This window comes from Cheilinus undulatus, linkage group 14 (genome assembly GCF_018320785.1).
Source record: "Cheilinus undulatus linkage group 14, ASM1832078v1, whole genome shotgun sequence".
NCBI classification, from domain to species: Eukaryota; Metazoa; Chordata; class Actinopteri; order Labriformes; family Labridae; genus Cheilinus; species Cheilinus undulatus.
In genome coordinates this window covers 31,144,628-31,171,821 of record NC_054878.1, presented here as the reverse complement: position 1 = coordinate 31,171,821, position 27,194 = coordinate 31,144,628, and the positions used below count along the sequence as shown (strand labels likewise).

Below are 27,194 nucleotides of genomic sequence, written 5' to 3'. Positions count from 1 at the left end.
ACATGTAGGGGGTGGGGGGGTCCAAGGACAAATGGTTGAAAAAAACACTGTGCTACAGTATAACAGCATGATATGGAACAATACGAAACATTACTATAAGATAGGATTTCATACAGTATGATACATGTGATATAATATAATACAACAAGATATGGCAGGAGACAATATGAAAAATACCACAACATAAGAAACAATCTATAGTACAATATGACACAATTTGATACAAAAAGTTATGATATGATACAATAATGTTGTACCAGGACCAGTTTTCAGTAATATATTTGTACTCATATTTGTTAAGGGTGGCAACCTCAGAGTAAAAAAGTACAATATGATATGAAATGATACAAAATATGCTACAATATGAGAGCAGAGCCCTATTTCCTACGACACCATACCATATGAAACCATACCTTACAATACATGATCCTCAGCAAAGGATAATGATCCCATGGGAATTTAGATTATCTTTGAAAGCAAGGGTGAAAATACAGAGCTGGAATATCATGGCAGAAAGAGACTGGTCATCTTGCAGCTTTAATGGACTTCCAGTTGAGAAGATGTTTGTCAGGTGATTTGATAATGATGCATGTCAAGTGTGAAATCAGTGCAGTATGTGTTGTCTGCTTGAAGTAGCTCGTAGGTGTCGCTCTGTTTACTGCAATACGTTGTCAGTTTCACCTGTTAACATAATTAACTGGTGTTAATGTTATAACTGCAGTCATGTCATAAGAGCCACTGTGAGAAGTGAGGTGGTGGCAGGGTGGGTCAAACTGCAAGAAAATTCTGTTCAGAGTGTCGTATTTATTTGAGGGTCTAAGGATAGTTCTTGTTGGTTTGAGTATTGCTACCAGAAATGAACAACTCTTAAAAAGTACACTATTTATCATTACATGATATTCACAGTCAGTGATGTATTGCAGTTCTTGAATTAGTGTTACTGTCTACAGATAAACAGAGAGGTAGCAGGCTGCAGAGCAATACACAAGGGGAGGGAGGGACGGGGAAGGAGAGGGGGAGAACAGACACCTTGCTGCATTAACAAGCACTGCAGGGAATCGAGTAGGAGCAACCCACACGGTGAAAACAGAGAGTAGCCTGCTAGGTGGCCGCTCCACTCTGGGGGTTTTGCTCCATACATGTTCACATACAGGAATGTATATCCTCTACTGTGTGTATATTCAGTGTCTCCTCCAAAGGGATCGTCTTGGCTCGGGTTCGGCCTCTCCGGCTGGATTGTTGTTTGGTAGCACACGGTAGCCTGTAGTGTAACAAAGGGAAGAGAATACCGACACTTGAATCCCTCCCCCAGTGAGCTCCATTCATGCAACATTTCCACCAAATGAGGGTCCTTGGCGTGGCTGTTGAGCCAAATTTGTTCCCCGGTCAATAAAATATCGAGTAGAGGACACAGACGCACACACAAACACACATAAACTGTAATCCAGCCTGATATGAATCATTGCACAAATAAACTTAACTGGAAATTAGATTCAGTATTTGGGGATTCATTTTATTTGCTCAAAACTGACTTCAGTTTTCAGCCTGCAGCTTAAATAAGCTCCACAGTACATTTAATATCCTCATAGTAGATTTCTGCTGCAGACTCAGAGCAATGTATCAGCATGACTCATATTATCTGGCTATTTTAGTTCATTGCTATTTAATTGCTTTATATAGTGTACCACCGCTCATTAGAAACAATTGATTGAAGGACAAAATTGCAATAAACCTTTATATATTTTGTATACAACTGTGAACTTGCGCTTTTGAAACTATTATTTATCCCACATTAAATAGCTCAGTTAAAGCTCCTGAGAGGACTGTTTTTCTTGTTTATGAAAACACTGACATTGATATTGATGTTTCTATATGAGCTTTTAAAAGCAAATCAGACCATCAGGAAGGAGACAGATCATTTTTATGTCATTATTTTTAATGCCTGATATCACTGCCAGGGGGTTGGGGTCAGAAGAGATAAACAAGTCACTGTGAAAAAAGCCACTTTAAAATGTTTACATGTCTAAGAAAAATTCTGAGTTGCACATTTGACTTTTGATACAGATTTTTGGGGGCATTTGAAGCTGCTAACACATCAGCAAAGAGAGAGGAAGTTCCGTTTGTCCACAAGGGGGCGCCAAATGTGACGTTCCCTAGATGTTCCTTATCCTCCTAAGACCCTTCATGCACATATGGGGACATGGCATTTCAGCCATCTTACAAAACTGTAATTATTTCTGCTATTAGGATTTCTTAGGTAATTGTCCAGAATGTCCATTAAAGCATTGGTTTTCAACTGGTCGAGTCTCCAGACCAGCCAATGAAAAGTTGTTACCTGAATTTCTGATATTTTTTGGATCAGTTGGGTTTATTTTCTAAAAACATCACAGTTTGAACCTAAAACATATAAAACCAACTAATCTAAGACTAGGGGTAAAAAAAAACACTTTTTGAAAGAGTTTCATTGACCTTTGATGCAATTTTGTTTCCAGGAAAACAATTGTGACCCTCTGAAAAGGGCACCATGACCCACCAGATGAGAACCACTGCATTAAAGTTGAAGTGAATGACCTGAAATATGTGAAGAATTTGCTCTGGAATTTTCACAAATTTCATTTAAGGGAATCTGTTTGGATTATTGTGTTATTTGCTTGGACAGTTTCAACTATTTCCATTAAAATTTTCATTATAAGTTTGTATATTTTAGAAAGTTTCATTGGAGCTTTGGGGGAAATATGTTTTGAAAATCTTTAGCATTTTAATGGAAATTTGGGAAATGTTTTTCTTATTTTGGAGGATTTGATGAGAATATTTTGGGTAAATTTGCTTTGAAAGTTTTAGGTATTCTCATTAAAATGTCGCAAATGTATTTGTAATTTTTTTTTTGGGGGGGGGGGTTGTTTTGGAATATGGATAAGGATATCCTTGGAAATTTTCAAGAGATATTAAATTTAAATGGAATTTTGGGGAATGTGTTTATTAATGTTTGGGAATTGGGTAAGAAAATAATGTTTGTTTGGGTGTATATTAGAAGAAATTTGGGGAGACTTATTATTGGATACTTTTAAATTTTGTTACATAAATTTCACAGAACATAAGATAATTTCTTTGAAATTTTCCAAGAGGATCTGGCTGCAGACCTCTTTGGTGGGGTGTTTTGGGCTCATCTGTTGCAGACCTCTTCCCAAGCTTTGCAAGATGGATTTGCCTGTTTCCGTGTTTCTCACTGGCGAATCCATCTTGCAAAGCTCCCATCTGAACAGTTTGGGCCTGGTTAGAAAGTGACAGGACCAATCAGGAGTAAGAGGCAGTACTTTCGGGAAGCCAGCAGCAACAAGAGGCCGGTGCAATTATGGTGGAAGTCGTTAGTGTGGATGCTGCTGAAGTGTCCGTTTTATCAGAACTTGACAACAATTCTTCGTTAAAAGAAGAACAAAGAACAGCAGTGAGTTGTTTTCTTTTCAAAAACAACAGAAGTCGTGTACTGACATGTCTATAGTTGCCATTGTTCGTGTTACGCAGTTCTCTCTGGAGTTTACTGCTCAGCAGCAGCATGCCTCGGTAACAGCTAAGTCACGTGTTTTGTTGCTCTGATTGGCCCGTAAAGATAGATCGTTCATCCAGTCACCCTCCGAGAGTTTTTTCAAAGCCTCTGCCCTTTCCCAAACACTGTCTATGGAAGGTTTTCCAGATGGATGTGTGAAACAAGAAGTGATGTACATTACCCAAGTCTGAACCAGAATGACGTACTGAATGACATATATTTTCCGCCTCGCTGTCAGAGATTACAGTAAGTGGCTTTTTTTTTTTTGTTACAGAAGTTGATTTTTATGAATAAAGATTGTAAATTTACTGAAGGGGATTTTAATCTTACCCACTACAAACAAAGGACCCAGAGAGGGTTAGGGTTAGGCAGACAAACCCTAAAGGTCAGGGTAAGGGGGAGGGGGATCCAATTAAAAATAACACAGCACAAACTAAGGAAAACCCCAACAAGGGTTGGGATGTCACTTCCTGCCCCACGGTTAAGGCCACTCCATTATAGAGGTTTGCAAAAGTGGAGCACAAAGCCCACATTTTGGGGAATTAGTGTGGACTTTGAAATCCCAATTAAAGCAGGGAAATATAAATTACATTCCAAACAAAAGCTCAGGTTTCAGGAGGTTAAAGAAGCTTTAGATTTGAATCTCAGTAAGAGTTTCTTTATCACGTAATGGTTTCAGTAAGTATATTATTAAATACATGTTTTTAATGTAGACATGGTATTCTGACTTCAGTAAGGGTTTCATTTAATGCAATTGTCAAATTCTCTCTAGCTACAGAAGCCCAGAATGGCCATATGTGGTGCTATTTAAAGACTGAAAGTTGAAGCTTTTTTTTCTGGTTATGAAACGGACTAAAATTCAAACAGACCATCTTTATGACCTACAACAGCAAATGAGACCATCCGCATCAAGATGAATGATTCCTAGCTGGCAGTCAGAGAGAGTGTAGCTTCATGCTGCCAAAACAGACTCATTTTTTTCACGGCAAAGGTTCTTGATAGGCAGTAGATTTGACTGCTAAAGAAAGCAGTGTTTAAATAAAAACATGCACATACACAGAAAAAAATCATCAATGTGACATTAGGCTGCCACTGCTGTGCAGTACACTCTTGTCATATGGCCGCATTGTTCTTTGTCCCATTGAGTGTCATCCTTAAAACCTTTTCAGTTTTAAACCTAAGTGCAGTTTCAGCAAAGAGGACAATGAAAGAAAAAGTAAATTAGATTGAGATGAGTACACCCTGAAGGCTGTAGGAAGAGGAACAAAGCAGCCATGTGACACCATTACTGAGAGTGTATTGCACAAAAATGACAGCCTACTAGGGGCGTCGAGACTATAACGTCATTTCTAGTTGAGGTGAGAAATGTCTCACGAGATTAACAGGATGCATCAAGGCAGCAGTGGCTCTAAGAAGTACTCTTGAAAAGAATACTGTCCATGTAGTTGTTCCTCAAATATTTTGTGTGGTAGCCTGTAAAGAAACTGAGCTGATCCTCCGACACCGGTTTAAATCAGTGCCGTCACCCCTCAAGTGTGTGGACACGCTGTTTTGAGCAACACATGAGCCGCAATCAAAGGGTGAAATAAATGTGCTGCTGCTAGACACCCGTGCGAAGTCACAGTGAGAGGAATAAACTATTTAATTAGAGTATAAGTGCATTAGTCACACCCTTACACCCTACACATATTTTTAAAATTTTCTCCAAAATGTGGAAATCTTGTGCATTTCTTTGTACAACATACATTTAAAAGACACAAATGTAAATCTAAAAAGGTCATTATGGTAATATGCATGGTTTCTTCTAGGTTACTGTGACTCTGGTGTTGCTGTGAATTTTTTTCCAAAATTAGGCTATGAATCAAGATTTATTTGTGGGAAAAAAAAGCATTTCTATGTAAAATTGCACATTAAGCTCCCCTATATGGCAGGCAAGGAATGATCCTTGTTTCTTATGCAGGCGGTCAACCATGAGATTACAATCATATGAGGCTCTTTTGTATAAATTGTTATCAATTTGACTATTTAAGGGTCCCCTAATACTGTCTTATTAGCATTACACCTGATTTCAGTCCCCGGGATTTACTAGCTAAATTTATATGCAATTTTTTCTTCAACCTGCTTGAAATCGTTCTGCTTAGAGATTCAGTTTCACGGTTGAAATTCTTTTTATTTTCATGCATGCACATGTCTATAGAAAAGGGCACATGTCAGAAAAACTAATTTCATCCAGGAAGAAATAAATGGATTCTGTCTTTGTATATTTGATAAAAAATGATTGACATACATTTCCTATAAAATGTATTCACCCCCTTTGGTTGTTTTACCCTTTTATCGATTTTATAAATCAATCATGATTAATATAATTTGCATTTTTTACCAAAAAAGTACCAAAAAAAAAAAAAAAAACTCTTTATTGTCAAAGTGAAAACAGATTTCGACAAGTAATTACAGCTAATTAAAAATCTGTGATTTAAAATAAGTGACTGGAATATTCATCTCTTAAAATCAGTATTTAATGAAAGCACCTTTGGCTGCACACAGCACTGAGTCTATGTGGATAGGTCTCAATTACGCTTGCACATCTGGAGACTGCAACTTTATTCTTCTTTAAAAAATTGCTCAAGTTCTGTCATGTTTCACAGAAATCAGGCGGGAACAGCCCTTTTTAAGTCCAGCCACAAATTTGCTATTAGATTGAGGTCTGGACTTTGACTCGGCCACTCCAGAACATTCACCTTGTTGTCTTCAAACTATTTCTGTGTTGCTTAGTGGAAAACAAATCTTCTCCAAAGCCGCAGTTTTCTTGCAGACTGAATAAGATTGTCCTTTAGGATTTTCCTATATTTTGCACCATTTCTTTCACCCTCTACCTTTAAATGTCTTCTATGGCTGGCTGCTCAGAAGCATCCTCACAGCATGATGCTGCCACCACCATGCTTCACAGTGGGAATGGTGTGTTTGTGGTGATCTGCAATGCAAACAGTGTCTTGTCTAATAGCCAAAAAGCTCAATTTTGGTCACATTAGACTGTAGAACTTTCTCCCACCTGACCATGGAGTCCCCCACATGCCTTTTGGTGAGCTGTAGTCAAAATTTAAGATTATTTTTCTTCAACAATGGCTTTCTCTTGGTAGCCAGGAATACTGCTTAACTAACACAGGGTTAGTTTTTGTTGTTTAGCTTTGCTGCTATAATCTGGCTAAAGAATTTCTTTTTGACAGAGGAGAGGGTGGGCTAAGAATCTTTTTATCTCAGGTTAACCATCGTTATGTTAATTGTGCATAATAAAACTGCTTTTATCCTGATAATGAGTTAATTAGATTGTGATCTGGATGTTGTCAGTTATCTTATTCTTTGTAGTTACATGAAATATCATGATGCTTCATTGTTGGATTTGAGAGCGGGCAGGCAGAGCTAACAGACGGAGCTCCACACAGGTTCACAGGTTGGTTGAGTCCATTACAGCAGTGTGATCTCCCTCCCTCTGATCCCAGTTGGCAGAGGAGCGAGCCTTTTAAAGACAGCGACTGTGGAGAGCAGACACTCGATGCCCTGTGCCGGCCACCACCAGCTGGGCTTGGCACAGCATCAACATTATTAGCACCAATGCTCCCTCGCTCCATAGAAGCCTTTTGTGAGGGAAAACAGGCAGCGGGAGAGAGATGAGGAGGTGGCATGTAAAAACTATCATGTGTTTTTTTTTCATTGATTTTGCCCCCTATACCAGGTTTTATTTCAATGTCTGTTTTGTTTTTTATCTTAACATGTTAATGTTCTGATACATAGGGGAGAAGAAGAAAATTACATTCAATAAAAATAGATTAAAACATTAAAAAATCCACAAAAAATGGACTCCCTGACATAATCATTCAGTATCACTGCACACGCACCATGCACAGCAGACATTCCTCAACAGTAATGCAAGCAGGCGCCTGCTGATGTTATATAGCACAATAAAAGCCTGTGCAATCAGGGACTACAACCATCATCAGATCACTATCAAACAGTCCACCCCAGGAGCTGTGCGTATGTGTGTGAGTGTGTGCTTGTCATGGTCACACTTATGCTCAAGGATATTGGCTGGCCTTGGGAGGTCTTGGCAAGTTATCATCCTTCTTTGAGAGCCTGGCCAACCCGCGTACACACCCAACCACAGTTTCTATAGTGTGTGTAGTGTGAGTATATAGGGGATTCATTTAAATGGAAACCTGTAAACACAAGACTACAGTGCATACTGGATACAGAAAGGTGCACCTTCATGTCGCCTTTGTGAAGCAGATAAACAGTCATACATTTGAAGGTGTGAAAATGAATGAATTTCAATACACAGCTACAGTGCTTAATAGCAATTCTATAACAATAATAACTTGAAGTAAAAGCTACAAGCTATTTCCAGAATTTATACATAATTTTAGACAAACTAATCTGATTGGACAAGAGACATGAGTATTGTTATAGAGCAAGGGTTCCCAAACATTTCAACGCCTAAAATAACAGTGCCAGTTGGCAATGCCAGTTTAATGTTGCACACAGCTGTGTAGCCTCACTAATGGGTCTTTCCCCATAGGCTTATGAAATTCTTTAAAGAACCCAACAGCCTCAGAATGGGATTATATTTTAAATAGTAATTTAATGTAAGACAGACTTGAATCAGAATCAAAGTAATCTCCTTTACTGTGACATACATGTCATCACCACAGAGCTCATCAATTATTGCCCACTTTTTCCAAGAACGTTAATTTCACTAATAGCAGCCAACAGCTGAAATTCAAAGGTTAAGGCCCTTGATACTCTTGGATTGTGGGTAATGTAGTACTGTTGCCCAAGATTGTTCAGATGGACTGTTTCTTTCTCAAAATTAACTGGATAATCAGCAAACTTGTGCCCTCTTCATGGCCATATATCATTGTTTCATACTCAGTGGTAAGTCTGCCTTGAGTGGTTATGACATTGGGGCTAATAGAAAAATCTAAAAAGCAGCATGGACTGAATGATGTTGTGGCTGATAAGGGACAGTGGAAAGGAGGAAGTGGGTGTGTCTTATCCCCCCTCCTTCCTAGCTCCGTCCATTAAGTTCTAAGGGTTTTTAATTACAGAGTAGATCCACCTCAGGTTTAATTACTCTTGAAAAGTTTTCATGTTGTTTTTTTTTTAAATGTTTCGGAGGGCATCTCATGAGGGGGCCCTGAACCCCTCTTTAGTTATCACTGTGATAGAGCTCACCAGAGCCCAGCAACTTTTTTTGGCAGCTCTGTTTCTGGAAGTACAATTCGCCCATTCAAATCCCCGATAGACATTTTGCAAGCTCTTTATTACAACTCTTTTAATGAATGAACCAAGCTAACCAGCTACCTGACTATTCGTGACTATAAAGCATTTAATTCAGTGCTAAAACAGCGTTCAAAAGAGCAGAAAAAGGCAAAGATACAAGACTGTGTGCATATTTCTTTACAATGAGGGAGGAACTACATATCACACAATCCATTGTGATTCATTTTATTTGTTGTTAATAATCGCTTTTGATATCATAGTTTGCATATTTATTGCTTCATATGCAGCAATCTGAATAGCCATCATCAACAGTCAACAGCCACTTTTTTTTTCAGTTGACATTTTCATGGTAACCAGAGACCCCACCACTCAGAGATGTCACTATGACAGTCATGGATTGTGGGTATTGTAGTATTTTTGGCTGAGATCCCAAATCAACTTTGTTTTTCTTGACTTGAGAGTGATATTTTCTGAATTTTTGTCATCTACAAGAGCTTACATTATCGTTTCACTCCCAGGATGCTAGGGTAAGGCTAACCCAGATGCTTCTGATAATATGGCTGATAATGAAATCCACATCAGAAAAAATAAATGGAATTTTAAAATCTGGAACCACACTGTTGAGCCCCATAGAGTACAACATCACTGGGACTTAAACTGCCTGCATCACTCTGTGTATTTTCAGTGCTTAACAAATTAGACCACCACCCAAAGTAAGGTTTATGCCACAGCTGCCCTAAATTAACAGCATTGGTAATTATCAAAATCATTTTTTAAGTTTCTGCAATGGTTAATACACCAATATGTAGAAGCTCTTTAACCAAAATGATATTTTTAATACTAAAATATAATTTTTATTGCTATTCATGAATTTTCAAATTTACTGATTTACAAAAAAACTGAAAAAAAAAATCAAAGCACATTATTATTTCTTGATTAATATGTCAAATTATAGCTTATTACTTGCATTCCTGAACAGAAAAATGAGTTTTAGTGGTTGAATGTTATGCTTGATTAATTCCTGAATTCTCAGAGAAGCCCAGTGAGCCGGCTAAAATTTGGGTATAAAAAAGTGAATTCCGTTTGAAATTCCTCATTCCTGTTCAAAATGGTAAAACATGGAGAGCTCACTGAAAATGAAAGAGTCTACATTAATGCACTTCATGATGCTGGATGGTCTCTGAGTCCAATATGACAGGTGATCTAATAAATTTGTTGAGCACTGTACATGTTTCAGAGAAACTGTGGGGGGAGGGGGCAACGATATACAGCACAACATCCTGCCCTTGAGAGTGATACCACTTTAATACAGCAGTCTGAGGACTTGCATATAGAAAGAAACAAAATATTCTTTACATTTTTTTCTCTACTGATTAAACTATTTCCATATTTTTACTGAAGCTTTCCTGTTGCAAGGCAACCCATTAGTATCCTGCACATTTGCTTCTTTTTCTGTGTCTATGCTGATGCTGAACATTAATTCACAGCTAAGGTGGAGTGGTGCACATTGTGAAAAGTCCCAGTGATATTGTACTCTAGATCAGCACTCATAGAAAACTAATCAGAATTCTTGGTCAGAACTATTATATAATGCTTAAATTTACACAATGGCTGCTCTTGCCAGTTACATACTGTTCTTCCATAATTAGCATCCCTGCACACTTCTACAAATGTCTGCTTACAGACATGTAAATGTACAGAGGCGTGCAGACCAATGCAGCACAGTTCAGAGAGATATAAGACTGTATGTCCACTGTAAGCTCATATTGAAAACAAGTTATACCCAGCTGGCATTATTACTGCAGTTTTGCAAAGAACAATGTGTTATTGCATGCTCCCATGTGATAACAGCATAAAAAAGCAAAAGGCACCAGTTGTTGTACCCATTTTGAAATTGATAGCATCACCCTACCCAGCAGTGACCCCTGTGAAATGCCCACTGTTTAGCAGCAACCCAGATGTAATTAACACAGCCTCTGTTGTTTAGGCAATGAATCAAGTGTGGACTCCCTCCATACTGCCTGCATCCTCCTCTCTCTCTCTTTCTCTCTCTCTCCTCTCTCTCTCTCTCTGGCCACAGTGTCCACCAGATGGTAGCGAAATGTGCTAGACTGTTTAGCCCTCCAACAAACTCCCCCCTCCTCTTCCACTCTTTCACAACCAGTTCTAACTTTCTGTCATCTCTCTGTAGTGGGATTTTAAATTCAACCAATATTGTTTATGGGCATAATTTCAAGAGACTTTGAATTGAAACTATTTTGTAACTTTGGACTTTTCAGTTTGAAGCTGATGATCAGAAGGGAGGGGGGAAAAACTGTCAAGTGAGCACCTACTATCCTCTTTAGCTAAACCTGGCTGGGGGTTGATTAAATATGAGGAGAGGCCATCGTGTTAAACAGCCACTTAATCAGATGTAGGTTAGGCAGCGTGGTGCTAATTAGTGTGGACGCTGAAGAGGACAATGGTGCCAACAGCATGCTGCTGCTGCTGAACGGTCTGCTGGGACACCAGCTCTGAGAGCTTTAACCTCCCAAAATAGTTAGGTATATAGGATATGCATGTCTAATATTTATCATGTGTGGTTAGTTAAAATAACAATTAGGGATTTTTTCCTGCAATGTGTTACTGTCAGTCAGTTGGCCCCCTCTTTTGTCTATTCTGAGTCATTCATCAACCATTGAATCCTGGCAGTCTCGGCATTAGAAAAGCTGTCTCCACTTTACATTTGATCAGTGTAGGAACATGTCTTTACAATAAAAGCACTGGGGGAAAACACTAAACTGGGCGTTTATTGTGAAGGATTTGTCGGCGGTATAATGTTTTCATTGATTTAACTTTGCTTTAGTAGCAGTGAGTTTACACTACTACACAGTCTACACCTGCTTCTCCCAGCTCATTTATCAACACAGCCCGCTTCTTTCAATTATCATGAACCTAAAACAAGCAAATCAATAGTTTTAACATGTATCTACACGTTTGTTTAAGCAGTTGTTACACGAGTCACTGCAGCACTGGGCGAAAGACAAACCATGTTTAGCCCAGCTCATATAAAAGCACCAGACAGGCCGACAGAGCCGCCATGCAAAGCAAACACTTGCTTCATGTTTCTGTTATTACAGACGCCAGGACGAGGAGAGAACATACATATTTTGCCAAAAGTATTCGCTCACCTGCCTTGACTCACATATGAAGTTAAGTGACGTCCCATTCTTGATCCATAGGGTTTAATAAGACATCGGTCCACCCTTTGCAGCTATAACATCTTCAACTCTCCTGGGAAGGCTTTCCACAAGGTTTAGGAGTGTGTTTATGGGAATTTTTGACCATTCTTTCAGAAGCTCATTTATGAGGTCACACACTGATGTTGGAAGAGAAGGCCTGGCTCTCAGTCTCCACTCTTATTCATCCCAAAGGTGTTCAATCAGGTTGAGGTCTGTGCTCTGGTGCACAGTCATGTTGGAACAGGAAGGGGCCATCCCCAAACTGTTCCCACAAAGTTGGAAGCATGGAATTGTCCAAAATCTCTTGGTATGCTGAAACATTCAGAGTTCCTTTCACTGGAACTAAGGGACCAAGCCCAGCTCCTGAAAAACAACCCCACACCATAATCCCCCCTCCACCAAACTTTACACTTGGCACAATGCAGTCAGACAAGTAGTGTTCTCCTGGCAACCACCAAACCCAGACTCATCCATCAGTTTGGCAGATGGAGAAGCACGATTCGCACTCCAGAGAACGCGTCTCCACTTCTCTAGAGTCCAGTGGCGGCGTGCGTTACACCACTGAATCCGACGCTTTGCACTGCACTTGGTGATGTATGGCTTGGATGCAGCTGCTCGGCCATGGAAACCCATTCCATGAAGCTCTCTATGCACTGTTCTTGAGCTAATCTGAAGGCCAGCTGAAGTTTGGAGGTCTGTAGTGATTGACTCTGCAGAAAGTTGGCGACCTCTGCGCACTATACACCTCAGCATCCGCTGACCCCGCTCCATCATTTTACATGGCCCACCACTTCGTGGCTGAGTTGCTATCGTTCCCAATCGCTTCCGCTTTGTTACAATACCACTGACAGTTGACTGTGGAATATTTGGGAGTGAGGAAATTTCATGACTGGACTTGTTACACAGGTGGCATCCTGTCACAGTCCTACACTGGAATTCACTGAGCTCCTGAGAATGACCCATTCTTTCACAAATGTTTGTAGAAACAGTCTGCATGCCTAGGTGCTTGATTTTATACACTTGTGGCCATGCAAGTGATTGCAACACCTGATCTCAATTATTTGGATGGGTGAGTGAAAACTTTTGGCAATATAGTGTACCTTTCATCTTTTTAGTGTGCGTCACAATAATCATATGGACAGAAACAGATAACGTTTGGCTTGTTACCTGGCCGCTCGTTTTTAGTGTCAGAGTTAAACATGCTGATGACTGGACTCAGACTGACCTGTTGTCTTTGATCACTTTGTTACATTAACGGCGGCATTGTTTACCGCAACACAAGCGTTTAAAGTGGTGATTTCAATGTTGCATAAACTCCATACCATGGCAGAAATTTTACCTATGCACAGCAAATTTACCTGAGGAAATTTTACTCGAATTGCATAAAATTCTACTCCGAAAAATATAAGATTTGGTCCCAGTCTACAGGGGCGAAGGCACCATAAAAGTGGACAACAAGGTGTTTGATAAGGCCAAAAAAACTACACTGCAAAATCACTAAAAAAAATTACTCCATTTAAAGGTTGAAGAGGAGCTTGGCTACCTCATTTGGCAGCTGTAGTATACTCTGGTGTCTGAAGGTTTAATACGAGGTGATTTAAAGGAGATCTTAATTGCCAAAGATTAGCTGCAGCTATGACTGCCCAGTGCTCCTGCCCTCGCCAACAAGCCTGCAGTTAGAGAAATAGAGCTTTTGAATATAAAAACAATATAAACACAGAGAATCACATAATAGACAGTTTTAGTCCCTTTGGCATTGATTTAAGAATTGTCTAAGTTCAATCTGGAGTCAACATTAAGGCATCTGTATCTATTTGATAAGTCAACTTTAATAAGACTACAAAAACAGTGGATAAAAGTTTATAGACATACATCAAACAGAGATCTGCTCACCCTCTCACTGCTCCCACTGGACCCTTTTCTTTCAAACCAAAAAACTCTGCAGTGTACTCCTTTATCCCCCTTTAAAGTGTGCTTAAATCTACAATAAAACCATGAAGACGCTTTCACATAAATCCGGCACCATCAATGGATCTGTTACCCAGGGGTCCTCGCTGGAAGAAGCCAGCCTCACTTCCCTGTGACAAAAACCTCATTTAAAAAAAAGTACAACCAGGCTTCTGTGGTGCCTCTGCATGTGGAAACGCAATGTGAGAAAGGGATTAAACCTCCAACGCACAAAAAGAAAAAAAAGCGGAAAAATGGCAGTGACGGCGCTGGCAAAGCCCCCCCCCCCATACCCACAGTGAGAAACATTCACGCACAGCTCAGTGAAATACTGTAGAGAGCGAGTGGAGCAGGCGGAGGGAAGACACTGGGAGGAAGACAAAAGGGATGAAAGGGAGGGAGAGATAGGAGCAGACTGGGGCAGAATAAGGCGGTCAGAGAGAAAGGGATGCAGGGAGACAGAGTGGAAAAGTTTGGGACAGTGAGAAAGATTGCACTAGGCTGAGCCGCAGTCACCCGAGGGTTTTTTTTCCCACCAGAATGATCTGACACTGCCTGCTCTCCCTTCTCTGCCAGCAGGCCCGAAACAGACATAATATGCCCCATAAATCACACGTCACATTCCACTGTTTTCCACTGCTTTTCATTCTTATACCAGAAGTGAAAGTTTGCATGATTCTCAATGCTGTAGGTCGGTTTCATCACCCAGATTCTTCTATTATTCACCAGTGCCACAAATATGTACGCACTTGAGAATTCAACCTCAGAACAGCGCTTGAATTTGTAAATTCACCCAAATATTGAGACAAGTTTGAGGCTCTGGAACATTTATCAACTGTATGACCTTCAAAGGGATTGTTCAGTATTTTGGAATAGAGCCTATTCATATTCTAGGTGCCAAAACTGTGAGATATTAGCTTAATCCCTATGCATAGAAGACTAGTAAGCTCGGCGCTATGAGGATAAAGGGTGGCGCTTATTTTTGTGCAGCAGTTTTATACTACTAAGGGTCATTGTCTAGTAATTTCTCAAGAATAAGGTTGTAATTACCTTATAAAAAGTTGGCATTTACCAAGTAATGCTTTGGAATTAAGGCAAAATTAAGGTTGTATTTACCTTATACTGTACTACTTATCAAGTAATTCCTTGTAATATTGTGGCAGTTCTCTGGTAATTAGCTATTATTTTACCCTAAACCTAACCATAACCCTCTAAACATACCCCTAAAAATTAGTTTAAAATTATTCAGAATTGACTCATTTTAATTAAGTGGACCAAAATAATGAAATTACCAGGGAATTATCAAGCAACTTGTACAGAAAATCATCCTCTTATTTCTTAGACATTACTAGGTAAAATACCATCTAATTATTACAAGAGAATTGCCACAATATTACAAGGGTTATGGTTAGAAGTTAGGGTTAGGCTAACTGCCACCTAATTACCAGAAAATTGTCACAAAATTATGAGGAATTACTTGATTATTAATAAAGTATTACTCTGTAAATACTTGATTACTTGATAATAGCCACCTCATTCTTAAGAAATTACTTGATGATTACCCCTATTACCATAGATTACTAAGTTATTATAATAAAGTTCTACCAGATGAAGAAACAAAATCTGCCCTTAACTCATTGAGTGCCAACCCTTTTGTAAAATGGAAAGTGGCTTGTGCCAGCGTTTTGGCCATTTTGAGTCAAGACCCACAGAATATTTTTGTACTATGACTCTGAAAACACCAAAAAGCTCAAATGAAAGAAGAAACTCTCTATTTCATCATGGAAAAAAACTGTTTGTTTGCACCTTGTTCCGTTCTTGATTTATCTTAAGTTGAATAGAGGCTAGTTTCACCAAAAAGACTTTTTTTTCTAGAAAACTGAGAAATAATGCATTTTTGTGAAAGAGAGTCTGTCAAGCGAAACAGTGATTTGAATGTTATAATTTTACCTTCAATGACATAAAAGACATCTGAAAATTGTATTACAAATGTTATTTTATTGTAAAATAAATCACAATGCTTCCAGTCACTGTCATGCCATTCACACTCTGGAACTGGACGGCCTCCACATGATCCCCTATACGCCCATGTCCTCTCCTGCTTGCATGTCTCTGGCACTACCTGTAAATTATATAAGTAATATAATAGCTATATATGTTTTTATATATAATATATAATCTATAATATATTATTTTTGTTCTGGTATGGTATTGTAGAACTGCATGGGGCTTGCTCTTCTCTCAAGTCTGCTTCTGAAATCACAGGAGCATGAGTGATGGTTTCATTCGATAAATTTGGCTGAATAATCAGTGGGTTCTTAGCGTTAACTTACCTCCATTGCTCTGGGACGGAGAACAAGATCCGCTTCACTCACTCGTCAGAGTCTGGGTCGGAAAAGTCAGTCTCTGAAGTGTCGTCGCTGTGTGCGTCCAGCTGGCGAGAGGCTGCCTTATTTCTCCTACCCATGGGGGAGACCTCGCAGCATTCTTTAGCCTCTTGGCCAGCATAGGCAGATAAATGAAAGCGCTGATCCCTGGCTTCGCTGTTGTTAAGTTCAGTGTCGGTTTCAGTGAGTAAGCGATTCCTCAGGCAAAAGTTTAAAGTTTCTTCCAGCGTCTATTTTTAGAACTTTTAACTCAGATTACCTCCGTAATGATCGCTCTGCTCTTTGACCCCAGGGTCTCCACCTCTTACCTCTGTGGCTCTGATCTACCATCGCTTCTGACTGCAGTGTTCCCACTACTTATCCCAGAAGCCCCAAAATTACTTACAGGGAGCATGAGAGCGCCCCCTTGTGCCAGCTGCCAAAAAAACACTTTGACGTATATATACGTCAATGGCGCTCAAACGTTGGTTTTTAAATGACGTATATACGTCTATGGCCCTCAATGAGTTAAGTGTCTGTTTCTTTCACTTATGAATATATTCTAGTTTGTTTATCTATACAAAAAGAGAACCAGCAGCAACTAACCTAACCTGTGCTCCCGTCTGCACAACAAATTTACCATTTTGGGTACTAATAAAGAACCTTGAACCTTGAACCTAGGCTAACCAGCCACACAGTCCAGTTGTTAGGAGCCCAATAATGTATCTGTCATCAAAAACACATTTTAAAAGTTGTGTCCATTAAATATCCCTAACAAGAGAATAATCATCTGCATTATAAAAAATATGTGTAGTCGTGTAACTAGGAGTGTTATTCAGCTTCAGTCTCTTACAAGTGGAAGTCTCTGTGGTTGAAAAACAAGTGCAAAAAACAAACTGCAGTTCCTCAAATGTCCACTTAGGGCTGCCTGCCAAAAGCACTGGAAGTCATATACACACCCAGTGTTAAAAATGCTCATCTCTGCAGTGGAAATAATCATTTTTACAGTCTGGTTTAAAAATGTATTTTGTCAGACTTGTCAGACTGAATTTATCTATAACTCGTCCATTTTGGTGTAAGAAGGATATGAGTTATGCATAATAATGGGCATGGTTGATATCTGCAAGCTAGCACAGAGTAGCCATTTGTCTGGAGGCTTAAGTTTCACGTCTTTCACCTCTTTGCCAGTGTTTCAATATGGTGGTCACTGCAGATTGGATTCATAAGCTTCCTTTGGTAGCCAAATGGCTGACATCGCAATGACTTCATCCAGTATTTTCCACAGTGTGATTTTTTTTTTAACAGTCGGCACAGTTAGCCAACAAGCTAGATGTAATGGCAATTCCAATCGGCTTGCCATTTAATAATAAGTGTGCACAACAGCAAAAGGCAAGTTGAAATCCAATAGATGAGTTCGGTAAGACCAATAAGCCAAAGAAACCTGCATGTAAAGATAATAAAAGCCAAAAGGATTGATAGTAGGGTTACACCAGTGCATCCGTTCACCATCAGTATCAGTGATATCAGCCCTGCTGACAGACAGCAGCACATCACTAAATAATGTAGCATCAACAGATGTCATTAGCAGATTTTTATCTGCATCAGTTCAATGCTGTCATCTAACTTAGCAAACCATAAGGAAAGCAGTTAATAAGAGGCACCAAACCACACTGGTCTGGTCTGTGTCTTTACAGAGGAAGATGCAATTTTAGCCCATTCTTCTTTGATCTCTCAAGCTCCTCCAGATTTGATGGTCTTTTGGCATGGACCTTGGTCTTCAGTTCACCCCACACAGTTTCAATGGGATTCAAGTCAGAGCTTTGGTCAGGCCTCTCAGTAATGTTCACTTAAGTCTTCTGGAGGTAGTTCTTCACCAGGAGTCACGTGTTTTCGGTCATTGCGATGTTGAAGTCAGAGCAATGACCCAGATGCAGTTTTTCTGCTGACTGTTTGAGGTTTTCTTTCAGAATCTTCACATATGCTTCTTTCTTCATGATTCCTTCCACCTTTATGAGATTACCAGTTCCTGACTCACTGAAGCAGCCCCACAACTAAATACTCCCACTGCCATGTTTCACTGTGGGGGTTCTTCGGGTTATATGCCTCTCCCTTCTTTCTCCAAACATAAACATTAAGTTTGGTCTCATCTGACCAAAGAACATGCTTCCAGTATCAACATTTTTCTCAAGGTTGGCCTTAGCATACTTCAGTCTGGTTTGAAAGTGTCTCTTCTGCAGAAGTGGACCTTTTTTTGGTCTATTACTGTTCAGGGCTCTAGTGATGCTCTTCTTTGAGACTACAATTCCTGACATGGCTACGTCATTTACTAGTGTCTTGGCAGTTGTTCTGCGGTCTTTAGACACATCTCTCACTAGTTTTCTTTCCAGGGTCTTTGAAATCTTTCTCTTCCTACCTCTGCCAGGCTTGTTCTGGACTGTGTGGCTCTCATTGAATTTTTTGACCTCACTCCAGTTCTTGACACTTGGAATCACTGCGTGTGACGCTGCTTTGTGAACATTAACAATTCTTTTTCTCAAGTCTAAACTGATTTTATCTTGCTTTTGCCATGATGCTTTCTCAAGTGTCAGTTAAAACCCTTACTGAAGATTTTATATGTTGTGTAAGATAATGCTCAGTTTTAACTTGATTTCATAATCTTTAAGCATTACAAGTTAAAGCACATCATAGCACTGCAGTGGTTTGTCCTATGGCTCAACCCCCTCAAAGGGGGATAATGAGTTAGGCCCTGTTTTTTAAAATAATTTTATTTGAGCATTCTGACACATTAGCTAGAACTATTGCACTAAATCACAGCTCAGACACAGAGTTTTCTTTCCATTAGAGGGCTAAATTATTTTTTAAAAACTAATGATTGGGTTAAGTAAATATAAATTCTGGAGCCATTTAGCAAAGCTGACAACCTTCAATCATTTAGCTTACTTCACATCCGTACTTCAAAGCCAGCCATTACTTGCTATGATTTTGAAATTTATCACCTGTAATGATGTGTTTTTTTTCTTCTGGTTTCCATCTCTTTAAAAGGATTTCATCATGACAGATAAAACACTCAGTGAGTGGTTATTGTGATTGAAGTAGAATTTATAAATCATGGTGTATCTTGACTTGTAAAGATTTAATTGTGAACATTCATGAGGTTTATAAGAGCAGGGTTTTTTATCTCTGTGCATCATGCATTGCACACACCGTGCAGAGAAGCAGCACAAACATTCACAAAGTCAGGAATGAAATGAATAATTACCTCCTTGTTCTATCAAATCATCAAACCCCATGGGTCTGTCTGCGATCTGAGGGCATAGTGACTGCAGCTTCAAGAAAACAATGAGCTTCTCTCTCCCCCGCTGACTCTCTGACTCTGATGCTGATGGCAATGCTGCCGGTGTGTGTGTGCGTCAGCGTGCGAGTGAGTGTGTTGTTGCTCTGTGGCTGGCAGCTGCAGCCCAGTGATGCATGGTGAATAACAGGTCAGTGCTAATCTCATTAGGGCTAATCAGATGTATATGATATGTATAAACAGTGGAGCTCTACACTGTACACAAGCAGCCACAGTACACGTCCATCGCCAGACTGGTAGTGTGTGTGAGAGCGTGTGTTTTGAGGAATTCTGGGAAGAGGATGACTGATTGCAAAGAGGTGAGACGAGAAAAAGAGATGCAGTTTTTCAGGGTGCAACATTATCGCAGGAGTTATGGAATTATACACAGGTGGAGGGCTGGTGTGAATACTGATGCAGTAAAGAGGAATATATTTGTGTAAACTCACACGCACTAACAGCAGGTAGATCAGTGGAGCCTGCAGTTCACCTGTTCTAAATGAGGAAACTGCATGCAACTACAACAAATGAGGCATACCTCTGGGAAGCCTCCACGCTGAGGTTTGTCACTGTGTCTGATTGTGCTCCTGTTTTTAAGCGTGTGTGGTGAGCACACATCTTCCTAATTGGTTTCTGCATGTGTTTTTAGATTTGTATTTTGGTCACGCATCATGTTTGTAAAAAAAAGGGAGCATGCAAGGATGCACTAAGACATCAAGAGGCTCAAAGGGAAGATGAAGTGTGGAAAAACCAGTATATTAAGCAAGAGGGGACTCCTGACTTGTAGTAAACGCTGCTGTTAAAAAATACCCAACTCATATTTCACACACTTTACACAAGGTCGCTGTGAAGTGCTGGGGTTAAGATGCTTTTCATAGAAAATGTAAAAATCATTTTACAAGTTAGTGAAGGATATAGTACCATACTTGATGTTTTTGTTAAGCAAATCTATTCCTCTCTGCATACAGTGCCCATAAAAAGTATTCACCCCCTTGGATGTTTTACCCTTTCATTGATTTTATAAATCACTCATGGTCTTTATATGATTTAGCTTTTTTGACCAAAATCAACTCTTAAATGTCAAAGTGAAAACAGATTTATACAAAGTAATGTCAATTGACTAAAATATGTAATGTAAAATAAGTACTTGCACAGATATTCACCCCCTTCAAGTATTTAGTAGATGCACCTTTGGCTGCAATCACAGCACTGAGTCTGTGTGGATAGGTCTCAATCAGGCTTGCATATCTTGACACTACAATTTCTGTCAGGTTCCACAGAAATCAGGCATGAACAGCCCTTTTCAAGTTCAGCCACAAATTTTCTGTTGGATTGAGGTTTGGACTCGGCCCCTCCAGAGCATTCACATTAGCTTTGTTTCCATTTCCCTTAGAAATACGCAAAATCTTAATAGCGCAATAAAAAACTGGTAATGGAGACACCTGAATTTTGAAAAACCTCTCAAATATCGCCAAAACGTTTTTATGCTGTCATGAAGAGGCTTTTCAGACTTTTTGATATAGAAATATATATTGCAAAAGTGCAATGGAAACACTTTTTCTGCATTCACATGTCACAGGACGTATATATGGTGTCACATGACCAGATCATTCTGAGACAACATGGCGCAGTGTGTGTGGATGTAAGAGGAGACGAGACTTTTCTTAACATCATACTTTTACCCTTTTATAGACTGGCTTTGCCTCTGAACTAACATCCATCACCTTCATCTTTTGTTTAAAATTGTCAAGGCAATGGCTGTAGATGTAAACATGACCATACCAACACGCAACAGGTTTTGAGTGTCCAGTTTCCTTGCAGCAGAGTCACGCGAGAAGAGATCTTATGAGAAAACTCCCTTCAATGGAAACACTTTCAAAGCGCAATTGTACTTGGTTGAAAGTTAAGAAAAAAACACTTTTATTTTGCAAAAACCTGTAATGGAAACACCTGATCCAGGCAGATTTACACATGTGCCATATTCCATCCATGATGGATTTAACTGAACAATAGAAGATATTCAGTACCCCGGAAATATTTTGTATCCATCCCCTGACTTGTAATTTTTAATAACTTTTTCTCCCAGTTGCTTGGAGTGTTGTTTTGTCTTCATGGTGTAAATGGTTGCAAGGAATACCGATGAACCAGTTATTAGACCTTCCACACACAGGTGTCTTTATACTACAATCACTCGAAGCACATTTACTGCACTCAGGTGATCAGCGTGTCACTATTTGTGAGACTACTAGCACCAAATGGCTGGACCTCTGTTGAATTAGGGCAATCACTTTAAAGGAGGAGAATTTTTATGCAGTCACTTATTTTACATTACATATTATTATTTGATTGACATTAATTTATAGAAATCTGTTTTCACTTTGACATTAAAGAGTTTTTTTCACTTTTTGTGTGTGTGTGTGTCAGAAAAGCCAAATTATATTGATCATGATTCATTTATAAAATCAATAAAAGGGTCGAAGACTATATTTTTACTCTGAAGCAAGGCTAAAATTATGCTGCTAAAAAACATGTATAATTTTAGGTGAAGATTGTGTCCAACTATGAAGTACTTGGCTGTCAGTTTGTTTTATCATCCTTTAAAAGTTGGGGAAGGATCCAGAAAGAGAGGGGAAAAAATGAGTGGGAAGTCAAATGCAATAGCCAAACCAGAGATTTAACTTTGAATGAACCCATTACAACTAGTTTGGCCCAGCTAGGGAGACAGAACAGTGTGTTTAGAGTACCCTGAACAACCTAGAGCCTATCACAACCAAACATCATCAACCTGTGTGTTAACAGAAAAATCCAAGCAGTTTGATGTATATATTTTTAAAGAAGCAGAAGAGGATTGTGTGTTTCAGATGTGTGTTTCAGTGAAAGAAGAGACGGAGAAAGACATGGCAACAAAGGTTTTGGGCATCTTGTTTGAAACCCTCTCCACACTGAGTCTGAGTGTCCCCGGGGCTTTCAGATTGGTTTCACTTAAAGCACTTAAAACAGCCCACAGGACCCATGCTCGGCTCAGATATAAATATCAAGATCGCTCTTGGATTGTTTTTAAATTGAATGCAATATGCCAGAGCCGTGAGCCATCATTTCACGTTTTTTTCTCCTTCTCCCCCCTCCTCCTCTTCCTTCATCTCTCTGTCTTCCACTTGATGCCAGCCTCTTTTTGTTTCCATCACAAAGGGATTTTGAGGAATTGTTCTGCTCCAAAGGCAAGTAGGAGGGAGATCTCTGCCATGCAAATCATTTGAGCCCTTGACAATATTTGATATATCGCTGCAATCGAAAGTTAAAAGAGGGGGGAAATATTTCTGGGATTGGTTGTAAAGTCAAAGAGAAAAGCTGATAGACATAAATCAGACCAACAAGAGGCTGATGGGAGTCGTTTGGCTTTAGAGTGCAAACGCAGCAGCTTGCACGACCCTGTTTATACTATAAAACCTATATTGAATTGATATATCCTGTAGCCAAATTTCTCATGCTGCATTAAGTACAGGTTTACCAGGATTAAAAAAACTTTACAGCACTCTTCAGACGCTCTATGTGGGCACACATCTATAGATTTTATTTAACCCACTCTTCCTGTAATGACAGGTACATTTCAGTTATTCTCTCAAGATCCTGACATATTTATGTTGCCATCCCTGGATTGAAACACAAGTTTCCGCCTGATTTTATGGTAATTTCAGTCATTTTCTAAAAAAAAAAAAAAGAGGAAACTAGTGTTGTGATCTATAACAACACAAAAACAGCTGTAGCTGAACTGGATGTGATATTTGTAATGTAATATAATAGCAGATGTGCAAACTGTCAGAAATCACGTTTAAATTCAATTAAATCAAAAATATCAATCACACTTTTATATGAAACTAAAGATCTGGTGTATAGCCATCACTATACACCTTGTATTACTCCTTTATTCTCCCATGAGTTACTTTGTGTAGACAAATACAGAACCAAACTTCATTCTTCAGCACTAAGAAATACCCATAAAATCTACCTGCAGAGATCCAATAAACCTGCTCGTCATCAAAATCAAAAACACTTGAATTTAAGATCCTGATTGGCTTCCAAACTATTCAAATCATGTACAAAGTTAAAAATCATCAGCTACCAAACCCAAACATAAAGTTTGTGATACAAAACTGGTCCTTCTGAAGAGCTCAGTGACTTAAGCATGGTGCTGTGATGAATGCCACCTTTGCAATAACTCCTCTAAAGGAGTATAATAATACAGTCATCTATAAGTTATATCAGTAGAAAGTGGCGGCGTTTAGGAACAACAGCAACTCAGACACAAGCTGTAGACAATATAAAATCACAGAGCAGGGTCAACAACCGCAAGGCCCATTATCTCCAGTGAGGGACAATCTTAATGCTTCACTATCCAAGACATTTTGGAAAATGCTATGCTTCCAGATGTTTGAGAAAGGCCCTTTGCTATTCCAACATAACTGTGCACAAGGACTATAAAGTCATGGTTTGATGAGTTTGATGTAGAAGGACTTGACTAGCACACAGAGCCCTGACCTCAACCCCATCAAGCACCTTTGGGATGAACTGGAACAGAGATTGTGAGCCAGGACTACTGGTCCAACATCAGTGCCTGACCTCACAAACGCTCTACAGAATGCATGGGCACAAACTCCCACAAAAACTTGTAGAAAGCCTCCCAAGAAGAGTGGGTGCTGTTACAGCTGCAAAAGGGGGACCAACTCCATATTAAAGTAAATGTATATGAATGAAAGTAAGTACAGTCCCTGTTAGTGTATAATGGTCAGGCGACTGAATACTTTTGTCCACATAGTGTATCTCTCCTTTGTAAAGCAAGCTGACAAGCTGTGTTGAGTGAGAAAAGTGAAGGAAAATCAATGAAATAGCCTTGTCAGACATTCCTGATGCCTTGTCATCTCCTTCTTTACGTTCTTTGCCTATCTCAATGCGAGCAACAAGGAGGAAAATAGGAATGGGCTGACAGGGGAAACCCATTATACTGTGTTGTTCACAAGCTGCCAGAATTCTGCAATAGGACTCAGTGAGGACTCAATCTTTTTGCTTTGCCTGTCTCCATTTTTTTTTTTTATTAACCAAGGTGAGATCTTGAGAAACAAAATGCTCAGCAACAACTTATTATGGGAAAATGCATTATAAAGAGTTTTAAGAAGACAGAACTCAATCACTGTAAGTATTATTTTATCATTGTATTAAAATGATTTGACAATTGTCCCTTAAACCTCTAGATTTATTCAGAAATGCCTTTCGTCATCAGACACTTTGCACCATGAGTGAAGTTATCCTCTCAGTTAGGGAAGCCCCAGTTGGGGGAACCAACTTCAACATAGCAAGGATGATGTACCGAACTCTGTGGGTCAAAGTGCATCTTTTCGTTATTGTTACTTGTATTCAATCCTAATATATTACTATGGGTGGCATGATTGTTCAAAATTAAAATACAAAAAAAGAGAGAAATATTGGGAAAAATGGAATTGCAATAAATGAAGAAACTCTTTGTTTTCATTTAAGTTTGTCAGACTGTGCCTGAGTCTTTCATGTGTACTTTTGTAATTTTGAGGTTGTATTGTACCTACCCTTGTCCTCACCTGTTTTATGTTCACTTATTTGGAAAACTCAAATATAAAAGTATTTCAAAAAAGTAGAATACCTGAAAGACGTAAGATAAAATTGCAGTAGATGAGAAACATGTAAAATATATATTTTAACTTGAGCCATACTCAAAAAATTATTTCCACTGCACACAAATTTTTACATTAAAATTTGCCATGATATTCCTTTAATCATTAACAAGTCTTTAAACAGAATATCTCGCATATTAAAAAATGCATCACCAAGTTATAAATTCTCATATTTTCAGCTTCCAGTCACACGTCAACTTGGCGCTAAAATATCCCAGCTGGCTTTTTGAACTTGCCAGTAATTAAAAAAAAAAAAAGAAAAGAAAGTGAAACAAAAATAAACTTCCAAGCAGAACTTTCAAGCGGTCTGTTTTTAGGATACATAAGTTGTCAGATTTCCGTTTGATAAGTTTTTTCAGACTATATATTTATAACTCTCAATCCAAAGCTGCTGTGCATGCTGCAGTTTGACCCTGATAAATAAAGAGTGTGCAGACAGAAGAGCAGGAATGTGATATTGATTGATTTTTGAAGGAAGAAAAGTCGAGGCTGTCGGGGAAGAGATTAAAGGTCAAACTTTAAACTGAAATTTGAAAAAGAATGGGTGGAAGGCAGCGCAACAGATTTAATTTGAATTGCATGAATTCCACCGAGTCGCAGCCAAACTTAAAATCTCCTCCAAAGTGAATTTGTTGAATAAATGAATTCAAAATACATCATGAACTTTTGAAGTGGAACGCAGTAGACTGAAACTCAATGTGATTATTAGAACTTTGGTCAAAATCAAAAACATATATATTCCTTTAAAATAAATGAAATAAAGCTCTATTTAATCACGCTTCTTTGGATAGTTGGTAACAGAATAATTGGATGATTGGACGTGATGAACTCTCTCTTCAGTGTTTGGATATTGGCAGTGTTTAGAACTCCTCCCCGCTATTCAAGAAATAGATTAGACTCTTTCCCTAATCGGCTTTGGCCATGAACACCAAAACACACTCCCTCTCACACACTCTCACACTGCCGGCACTGGCAGAGCACATACAGCACTGCCTGTCCTCTTTCTCAGGGACGCAGTGTGGATGAAAGAGAGCAGCGATGGTTCTCCCATCCTCTGATCTGCGGCTGCCTTTGACATCAGCAGTCACCAACTCCAAAAGAGCTGTGCGGCAAGCGAAAACTGACAATCTGCCCACATCATAAACTCCCTCCCCTCTTTTCTGTCTGTTTTCCTGCTCTTGAAAGTGAGATTTATTTCTATAATTGACCTGCCAACATACATTTCCATTTGAGAAATGGTACACACAGCGTATTTTTTTCTCATATGCGTTCTTTTTCCTTCCACATGGATGGCACAGATGCTCCACTGCGCCTATAGAGATAACATACGGAGCCGATACGAGCAGAACAGCAGCTCATTGGTCTCCCGCTGAGGGCCTGAGCCCGGTTCATTCTCCCCGACAGCCAGTGCATCTACAAAGACCTTATATCTGCGCATACTTTCTGCTCTCACAGTCATTTTTCATACTCCCTCGCATGCAGGTTGGTCATCCAGGACTTGTCAAATAAGATCACCACAGTCTGTTTCACCATGGAAAGAGGATGTGAGCTGAGCTGTAATGTGTTGACCTGGGTAAATGTGGAGAGTCGCGAACTGCGAGGAGAGAAAGGAAGTCGTGTGTGAAGATAAATCTCAGTGTGTCAGTGTGAGAAAATCAGCTGAGCTTTTACTCCCTTTGATGACTTATTTCTAGGGTTACACGCACGGCTATCACTCAGGCTGTTTCCCCATGTGTCCCAGTTATATAGGCTTTGTGCCATGGTTAGCATGTTACGCTAAGTCTTCCGGTCCGAGTCGTCCCATCTGCACCA

General features: G+C 39.4%; 1 protein-coding gene across 2 annotated transcripts in view; it reads left to right on the top strand.

Moving 5' to 3' along the window:
- Positions 1–27,194, top strand: part of LOC121521526 (glutamate receptor ionotropic, kainate 2-like) — a 136,361-nt gene that overhangs the window by 66,293 nt on the left and 42,874 nt on the right. The gene's annotated exons all lie outside the window — the stretch shown is intronic.